Raw genomic sequence first — 10,652 nt, 5'->3', positions numbered from 1 at the left:
GCCAAAGCTAAAGAAAAAGAAAAAGAAAAGAAGCCTGTGCAACTTGTTCAAACAACTTTAACTCATCAACGCAGATCATCTGTCCCAACTGTGCTAACAGCACAGGAGGTGGAAATTGAGCAGCCTGCTACAGAAGATATGGCAACTGGAGGATCTGAATCAGTCCTGAAACAAATTCTGGAGCAACTGGCAATTCTAAATCAAAAGGTGGACAATCAATCAACAAAAATTGACCAAGCCACATCCTCTATTGGTAAATTAACTGAGCAGGTTTCCCAGCATACTCAGGCAATTGACAATTTGCAAGGAGCTACGGCTGAAAATTATAAATTAGCTGTGGAAGCCAATCAAAAAGCAGAGCAGGCAAACCGAAAAGTTGATGAGATTAAAGGGGAAGTTAGGCCTTTGAAAAGACAGGTAGGGGAACAACAAGCCTACCTGTCACTGGTTGAATTGAAAAGCAAGGAAAATAACCTCAGGTTAAGGGCCATCCCAGAATTGGAGGCAGGCAACTTAGAGGGATTTCTGACACTCCTATTTTCTAAATTCTGGGGAATTGAGGAAGATAAAGACTTTAAAATCGTGACGGCCTTTAGACTGGGAAGATCGGTAAAGAAAGATAAGGCCAGAGACTGTTTGGTTATTTTGAGATCAAGAGAGGAAAGAGATAAGATATTAGGCCTACACTTCAAAAAATCCTTGGAGATAGAAGGTAAAAAGGCTGAAATCTACAGAGATATTCCCAAACATCTATTGGATCTTAGGACCACCTACACAGACCTGACCAAATTGCTAAGACATAACGCAATTCCTTATAGGTGGGAGTTTCCACAAGGACTATCATTTACTTATAAAGAAAGGAAAGTAAGAATTAAATCACCTGAGGATCAGCAGAAGTTCCTACACGACCACGAGGAGGATCTTCAAAAAGGAGCTGCAGCTTCTTGGCCACCACCACCACCGGGACCACCACCAAAACCTACACCGTCTGGATCTGGACCAGCACCACTACCTCTGGGACCGGAGGAAAACCTAGACACCCCATTGTAAGACCCACCAACTAAACCAGGATGTCTCTGCAGCTTCTTAGCTGGAATATAAATGGCGGAAACTCTCCGGAAAAAAGAAGAAAAGTATTTCATATTTTGAAAAAAGAACAATTGGACATTATTTGCCTGCAAGAAACACATGTGACAAGGCTCCATAGAAAAGTGTTAATTAATAAAAGATTAGGCCAAGAATTTATTTCTTCGGATAAAGTTAAGAAAAGAGGAGTGGTGATTTATGCAAAGGAGAGCCTGTCACCGAAATTTCTATTTAAAGATGAACACGGCAGAATTTTGGCGATTGAAATTCAGACGCAAGGAGAAAAATTTTTGATATTAGGAATATATGCTCCAAATGAAGGAAAATCGGAATTCTTCAGGAAGCTGCATGAGATTATGCTGGACTACTTAGACTACAACAACATTATTATGTTGGGCGATATGAATGGGGTCGTATCTGTAAACATGGATAAGTCGCAAAGTGCTAACATAACGAAAGATGGCAGACTACCTAAAACTTTCTTTGAAATGACTGACAATATGGACTTAATTGACATATGGAGGGTTAAGAACCCCTTAGGAAAAGAAGGAACTTTCTTTTCTGAAGCTCATCTGACATGGACACGAATCGACCAAATATGGACAACTAGAGGACTGGTACCTAAGACTAGAAAAGTGGAAATCTGCCCAAAAACCTGCTCCGACCATAATGCTTTGAAAGTGGAACTGAGACTTAACATAACCGGATCCTTTAGATGGAAAATGAATGACACCTTATTAAGGGACCAGGAGATTGTTAAGAAGGCCCAAAAAACTTTAAAGGACTATTTTGAAATAAATCTAAACACCACTGTGGAAAAAAGAACAATCTGGGACGCAAGTAAAGCAGTTATGAGAGGGTTTCTAATACAACAAAATACGATTAAGAAAAAGTTCTGGAATGAAAAGAAGGAGAAGATATTGGAGAAAATAAGAGAAGGAGAGAAAAAATTAAGATCTAGGCCCAAGTCGAAGGAAGTGCTGAGAGAGGTGAAATTTTTCCAGGCACAATACTCGAAATTGATAAATCAAGAGGTGGAATGGAAAATTAAACAAATGAAACAAAGATCCTTCGAATCAGCAAATAAGTGTGGGAAACTGCTAGCATGGCAGTTGAAAAAGAGACAAAAACTTAACACAGTTACAAATCTAGAGATTGAAGGGAGAATGGTTCAGAAACCCGAGGAAATTAGAAAGTGTTTCCAGAGATATTTTAAAGAACTTTATTCACAAGGGCCACAGAAAGACTTTGAGATGGATCAATTCCTTAAAACTAATGGATTACAAAAAATAACTCAGGAAATGAGAACTACCCTGAATAGTAATATCACCCAGCAAGAAATTGAAAGTGCCATTCAGAACCTTCAACTAGGCAAATCTCCAGGCCCTGATGGACTTACCTCCAAATATTATAAGGTTTTGAAGGACTATTTGATACAACCTCTGTTGGAGGTCTGCAATCAGATTATGGAGGGGAGGAAGGCACCGGAGACGTGGAAAGAAGCTTTCATCACATTGATACCTAAACAAGAAACTGAAAAGACCCAGCTTAAGAACTACCGCCCCATCTCACTCCTAAACGTGGATTACAAAATTTTTGCGGATATTTTAGCAAGTAGGTTTAAAAAAGTCCTTAATGAAGTGATCCATAAGGACCAGGCTGGCTTTCTCCCCGGTAGGCATTTGTTTGATAATACAAGAAACATTATTGACATTTTGGAACTTCTACAAACAAACCTTAACACTAGAGCGGTTCTAATCTTTATTGATGCGGAGAAAGCCTTTGACAACATTTCTTGGATGTTTATGAAGAAAAATTTGGAAGGGATGGGAGTCGGGCGGGGGTTTGAAAATGGAATAGAAGCAATTTACTCAGAGCAAAAAGCTAAATTGATTGTTAACAATGTGGTGACAGAGGAGTTCAAAATAGAAAAAGGGACACGACAGGGGTGCCCCCTATCACCTCTATTATTTATTTCAGTCCTGGAGGTGCTATTGAACATGATCAGAAAGGACCGGTCTGTACAAGGAATCGAGGTCGGAGTGAAACAATATAAATTGAAAGCTTTTGCAGATGACTTGGTATTAACATTACAGGAGCCAGTCTCTAGCACTAAAAGAGTGTTAGAATTAATTTCTGATTTTGGTCGGGTGGCGGGATTTAAGCTGAACAAGCAAAAAACTAAGGTTCTAGCAAAAAATTTGACAACTACAGAAACAGATGAGTTCCTGAAAGAAACAGAATTAAATGTGGTTAAAAAAGTAAAATATCTAGGGGTGTACTTGACCTCTAAAAATTTGAATTTGTTTAAAGACAATTATGAGAAATGTTGGTCAGAAATCAAAAGAGATTTGGAAATATGGTCAAGATTGAAACTTTCCTTGTTGGGCCGAATAGCAGCTATAAAGATGAATGTATTGCCGAAAATGTTATTTCTGTTTCAGGCCCTACAGATCGTGGACAAAGTGGAATGTTTTGGAAAGTGGCAGAAGGATATTTCCAAGTTTGTTTGGCAGGGCAAAAAGCCCCGAATAAAGTTTAAAATACTAACTGATGCGAAAGAAAGAGGGGGATTTGGCCTGCCAGACTTGAGATTATATTATGAATCTGCAGCCTTCTGCTGGTTGAAAGATTGGATCTTATTGGAAAACACTGATGTCCTAGATCTGGAAGGGTTTGACAATGCTTTTGGGTGGCATGCATATTTGTGGTATGACAAGGTTAAAGTTCACAAATTGTTTAAAAACCATATTGTCAGAAGAGCAATTTTGATGGTCTGGACAAAATATAAGGACTTATTGGAGAGTAAGACTCCGAGGTGGCTCTCACCGGTGGAGGCCAAGGCACATAAGAGACTTAACATGGAAGCCTACTGGCCTAAATATTGGGAAATAATTGAAAAAATTGGAGACAATTGGAGGCTGCTGAGCTTGGAAAAATTGAAAAACAAGGTGCGAGATTGGTTGCATTATGCTCAAATCCAGGAGGTTTTTAAAGTGGATAAAAAGGTTGGATTCCAGGTGGAAAAATCGAAACTAGAGACAGAACTGTTAGAGCCAAAAAATAAATTACTTTCGAGAATGTATAATTTGCTGCTTAAATGGAATACACAGGACGAGACAGTCAAATCCGCCATGATAAAATGGGCACAGGACTTGGGGCACAACATTATGTTTGAAGACTGGGAAAGGTTATGGAACACCGGAATGAAATTTACGGCATGTAGTGCCTTGAAGGAAAATATTATGAAAATGATATACCGGTGGTACATGACCCCAGTCAAACTTGCTAAGATATATCACCTGTCTGATAACAAATGTTGGAAATGTAAAGAGGCGGAAGGGACATTCTTTCACCTCTGGTGGACTTGCCCGAAAGTGAAGGCCTTTTGGGAGATGATTCATAATGAACTAAAAAAGGTACTTAGATATACCTTACCTAAGAAACCGGAGGCCTTTCTTCTGGGCATTGTGGACCAGAGAGTACTTAAGAAAGATAGAACTTTTTTTATGTATGCTACCACAGCAGCAAGGATCCTGATTGCTAAGCATTGGAAGACACAAGATTTACCCACGCTGGAGGAATGGCAGACGCAGTTGATGGACTATATGGAACTGGCTGAAATGACTGGCAGAATCCGAGACTTGGGAGAAGAAACAATCGAGGAGGACTGGGAAAAATTTAAAGACTATTTGAAAAAACATTATAAGTTGTATGAATGTTAAAAAATGCTCTTTTTAGAAATTCTTGCTTCAGCATTGGTAAATTAATGAAATGGAAATTAAGGTACAAGAAGTTAAAGGTGGAATAATGAAATAACTTTATTATGTTTAAGTTAAAACATATAAGATTTGGGTTACAATAGTTTTGAAATTAGGCAACATGATAAAATGAAAGATACAATAATGTCTGGAAATAAGTTAACAAATTGCTGATATTTTGTACTACAGAGAATGCAGGGTTTGGAGGATGTGGGGAAGTCCAATAGATGTGCTGGAAAAAAGGATTATGGAAATTTGTAATTTCTCTACTGTATTTTTCTATCTATGTCTCTATTTCTTTTTTCTGTACTTCATAAACTTAATAAAAATATCATTAAAAAAAATGAATAAAGCAAAAAGTGAGCATATTTCTATAAAACCTACTCTATTGGACAGAAAGAATACCATCCAGTAGATATATGAATGGTAAATTCCGTTACATTTTTCTCACATCCTCAATCAAAATGATTAATGAATTAATAAACTAATTATTGTTACATCTCTCTCTCACGTCCTCAGGCTCCCTCCCTTATGACATACCTCTTGGCTGTAAACTTGTGTGGTTTCGTAATCTCTTATTTAACCATAACTCTTATTTTTGGAAGCAAATGAATAGCTATAAGTATATGTTCATAAATAAGCCCAGTTCAATTCAGTGGGACTTATTGCCACCTAAACAGGTACAGGAGTCATAGCTAAGGCTACCTATTGCAACGCACTTTGAACTCAAAATAACTTATTTATAAACAGGCACCTGCAAAATTACAAAGTAAGTGAATTTTATACGTGGTCTCAAGTGAAGCTATACTCGGAGTAGACTAACTGAAATCAAAGGACTAAAGTCATGACTTACTGTACTTAAATCTATTGATTTCAACGGATCTATTCTGAGTATGACTTACATACAACCAATTGTTTCATGTCCTTTGCCAATTGCAACTCCAGACTCTAAACTATTTCGGACTCCTTATCATACTGGCAATTCATAACATGCTGCTCTTAATTTCCTACAATGATACGGCATTGATCTGGCTTAAACATGGGGAACAAATGGACTCTGAAATATAAGATTCCTTTGAGATAGCTGAACACTTTATTCATTGCATTTTCCACACTCCACTCAATCACTGCAGATAATTCGTCACTACCTAGGGGTAGAAGTAACTCCAAATGCACCTACTTTATCTGCTAGCAGGGCCATCCTGATAAGGAATAAACAGCAGCAGGGGACAGAGATCTACATTGGGGACAAGGGTGGGAGGAGACCAGCAGCGCCTCCTATTTGCCAAGAGGTTGCTTTGAGGTGGCATGGGGGGCACTGCTGAGGCGGAGGCAGGTCCAGCCTTCAGGGGGCAATGCATTCCTTGGAGACAGGATCTGCTGCCCTTGTGAATCCTGCCTCCTTAGGTAATCTCCTCACCTTTCCTCAAGGTTGTGTGCATAGTTTTCCACCCTCATTTTATCCTCACAACAACCTGAAATAGGTTGTTCCTGAGAGAAAGAGTAACTGGGCCAATATCATCCAGTGAAGTTCATGGCCAAGTGAGGATCTGGACCCAGATCTCCCCAGGCCTAGTCCAAAATTGTAACTACTACACCAAATGTTTTGCTCGGGAGGGATTTGAACCATCAGCCTTCTAAGCTTTAACTGACACGGATACTTAGCATTTGAGTAGCACCTTTTCTAGGGTTCAGAATACTTCACAAACATCATCTTTTGGCCTTATGACTACACTGTAAGCTAGACCAGACTTATTACCCTAATATTGCAGTTCTGAGGGTGAGATACAATGTCTTGCCGAAAGTCACCTAATAAATTCAGAGCAGAGGTAAGATTAGAAGCAGGGGGTTCTTATAACTGGTTTTAAATACACCTGCTTAGAAAATAATCCATGGTAAATACACTTGCCCCATCAAACAAAATGAGACTTCTGAGAAACATGCCCAGGAATGTGCCATCAGTCACAACACTAGGCTGTGTCTGCAAAGTGTTATCTGGTGACAGTTTCAAGTCATCACCTGGTCAGATTAATCACTGAACACTGTCACAACAACGCAAAGTAAAGAGACAAGCATCTCAAGAATTGTATTATTGAAAAGTACACAAAAGAGGAAAGTACAAATGTACATAGAAACACATTAAAGTGCACAAGATTTTTAAAAAAGCATCATGGGTAAAGGAATTTGCAGCAAAGTCCATATGGTGTGTCTGTAACCTGGAAAGGAGGCCATGTGAGAGAAAAGAGCCAGTCTGAATTTTGGCCATTTGAATTTGGGCAAATACTTCTTTGGGGCTTGCTGGCAAGAAGCAGGTGTATGTGTATCAGGGGGTTTGTGAACGCTGTTGTTGTTATTTTGGGATCGATGCTATTAGTGCAGCTGCCTGCCATATATTCCTCCTTGCTTCCCACCTGCTCTTTCCATACACGTCCAGTATTTTTGCATTGCAGGGAAAATGGCACTGGAAGGCTGCCTTGGAACTTCTTAGCACTCAGGGGGCAGGAAACAAGGCAGCACCCTCCTCTGAGACGCTCCGCCGGTAGCAAAGTCCTGGGGAATCAGAGCAAGCACAGAAAGAGGAAGGGGGGAAATCACTGCCCCCATACTGGCTTTCTTTTTCTCAAATGCAGCCCCCTTTCATGGAGTGCACAAGCCATGCAGAGGTCACTTTTCTCAAAACTGTTTCAGAACTAAATGCACAAACCAACCATACCTATGTACCCAGAAATAAGTCCAGCTGAATTCAGTGGGGCTGCTGCCAAAGCAAACAGCGTTAGGATTACAACCTAAGCTGTTACGTCCTTTGATACTGAAATATACTCAGAGTCGCAAAGTAATTTCATGCTCTTTATTCAGCTCATAGTGGTGAGGAGGAATGAATGAATGTCCCCTCAAAGTATCTGCTTTATATACATTATTTACACAATGGGCTGCACATGATTGGCTAATTCCAGGATTCTACTGTAGGCCAATCAGGTTGTGGATTCACTTCTATCTGGAGCATGATTGGGTGGTTCCTGCTAACCAATCATACTGCTGCATTGTTCTAGGACCAATCAGACTGCTGCATTCTGAATCCTATTCAACTCAGTACATAACAGATACCCTTTTTCTTTTTAATGCCCACAAGTATAAAGTCCAGCAAACATAAACCCGTCATTGTAGGCATTAATATTGTTGTTGTTGTTGTTGTTTAGTCGTTTAGTCGTGTCTGACTCTTCGTGACCCCATGGACCAGAGCAGGCCAGGCACTTGTCTTCCACTGCCTCCCGCAGTTTGGTCAAACTCATGCTGGTAGCTTCGAGAACACTATCCAACCATCTCGTCCTCTGTCGTCCCCTTCTCCTTGTGCCCTCCATCTTTCCCAACATCAGGGCCTTTTCCAGGGAGTCTTCTCTTCTCATGAGGTGGCCAAAGTACTGGAGCCTCAGCTTCAGGATCTGTCCTTCCAGTGAGCACTCAGGGCTGATTTCCTTAAAAATGGATAGGTTTGATCTTCTTGCAGTCCACGGGACTCTCAAGAGTCTCCTCCAGCACCATAATTCAAAAGCATCAATTCTTCGGCGATCAGCCTTCTTTATGGTCCAGCTCTCACTTCCATACATCACTGCTGGGAAAACCATAGCTTTAACTATACAGACCTTTCCTACAATGATACAGCATTGATCTGGCTTAAACATGGGGAACAAATGGACTCTGAAATATTAAGATTCCTTTGAGATAGCTGAACACTTTATTCATTGCATTTTCCACACTCCACTCAATCACTGCAGATAAGGTGTTGGCAAGGTGATGTCTCTGCTTTTTAAGATGCTGTCTAGGTTTGTCATTGCTTTTCTCCCAAGAAGCAGGCGTCTTTTAACTTCGTGGCTGCTGTCACCATCTGCAGTGATCATGGAGCCCAAGAAAATAAAATCTCTCACTGCCTCCATTTCTTCCCCTTCTATTTGCCAGGAGGTGATGGAACCAGTGGCCATGATCTTCATTTTTTTTTTTTTTATGTTGAGCTTCAGACCATATTTTGCGCTCTCCTCTTTCACCCTCATTAAAAGGTTCTTTCATTCCCCCTCACTTTCTGCCATCAAGGTTGTGTCATCTGCATATCTGAGGTTGTTGATATTTCTTCCAGCAATCTTAATTCCGGTTTAGGGATTCATCCAGCCCAGCCTTTCGCATGATGAATTCTGCATATAAGTTAAATAAGCAGGGAGACAATATACAGCCTTGTCGTACTCCTTTCCCAATTTTGAACAAATCAGTTGTTCCATATCCAGTTCTAACTGTAGCTTCTTGTTTCTCAGAAACTGGGAGATTTCTCAGAAGACAGATGAGGTGATCAGGCACTCCCATTTCTTTAATAACTTGCCATAGTTTGCTGTGGTCAGCACAGTCAAAGGCTTTTGCATAGTCAATGAAGCAGAAGTAGATGTCTTTCTGGAACTCTCTAGCTTTCTCCATAATCCAGCGCATGTTTGCAATTTGGTCTCTGGTTCCTCTGCCTCTTCTAAATCCAGCTTACACTTCTGGGAGTTCTCGGTCCACATACTGCTTGAGCCTGCCTTGTAGAATTTTAAGCATAACCTTGCTAGCGTGTGAAATGAGTGCAATTGTGCGGTAGTTGGAGCATTCTTTGGCACTGCCCTTCTTTGGGATTGGGATGTAGACTGATCTTCTCCAGTCCTCTGGCCACTGCTGTTTTCCAAACTTGCTGGCATATTGAGTGTAGCACCTTAACAGCATCATCGTTTAAAATTTTAAATAGTTCAGCTGGAATACCATAACTTCCACTGGCCTTGTTATTTGCAGTGCTTTCTAAGGCCCATTTGACTTCACTCTCCAGGATGTCTGGCTCAAGGTCAGCAACCACACTACCTGGGGTGTACGAGACATCCATATCTTTCTGGTATAATTCCTCTGTGTATTCTTGCCACCTCTTCTTGATATCTTCTGCTTCTGTTAGGTCCTTACCACTTTTGTCCTTTATTATTAGTACTAATAAATATGCTGCCATGCTGAAATTTTATACCCACATGAAGCTACTCATTAAAAAAGCAGGAGCACTTCAGCACCTGCTAATGAACATGGTTACATAGGTGGAGCGTGCTTTCCTGCCAACAGTAAGTATAATCCTTTTCTAAGAAAAGTACGGAAGGAAGTATAGATTAGATGTGTGTAGAAAAAGCTTAACAACATAAGATGGGCCATGCCTACAACTTTTTAGTCAAATTATACATACACCCTCACAAATTTTTTATGTCACCCATCTTATCCACATGCACACAAATGCTCACATAAAAAAAACAACACCCTGAGTTTTGAAAGGGGCCAAAAAGCTTATTCCCTCCCCAATCTTTCTTTCTTTATGCTGGTTCACAGCCCCAGAAGAATGCTGCTTTAGGACTTCTTTTCTGCGGGTGATCCATACCAATCAGGGTTCATATAGTTCATATTACGTTTGGTTCCTGACAATGTTGCTATGACCAAATAAAGCTCTCACATGCGGGGAGGGGAAATGGTCCTTGTTGCCAAGGCAACTGCAAGATGCTCCCCATCTTGTTGTGTTCGCAGATCCATTGCCTGCCCATGCTGCACAGCAAGACTCTTGCCCGAACTCCACTCTAGCTACATGCAGTTCTGCATGACTAGATGTAGCAGAATATGAATAGGAATGTGTTGCTGGATGATTATCCCGGACACTGACATATGAATAACATTATATAGCAACTCATTTACAATCTGTGATTAGGTTGTATGCAAAGTCACCCAATGTCCACTCTCTTACAAACTCTTTTGTACCCTTTCACA

Source organism: Podarcis erhardii (genome assembly GCF_964252035.2).
Source record: "Podarcis erhardii genome assembly, chromosome: 8".
NCBI classification, from domain to species: domain Eukaryota; kingdom Metazoa; phylum Chordata; class Lepidosauria; order Squamata; family Lacertidae; genus Podarcis; species Podarcis erhardii.
This window is presented reverse-complemented; position numbering follows the sequence as displayed.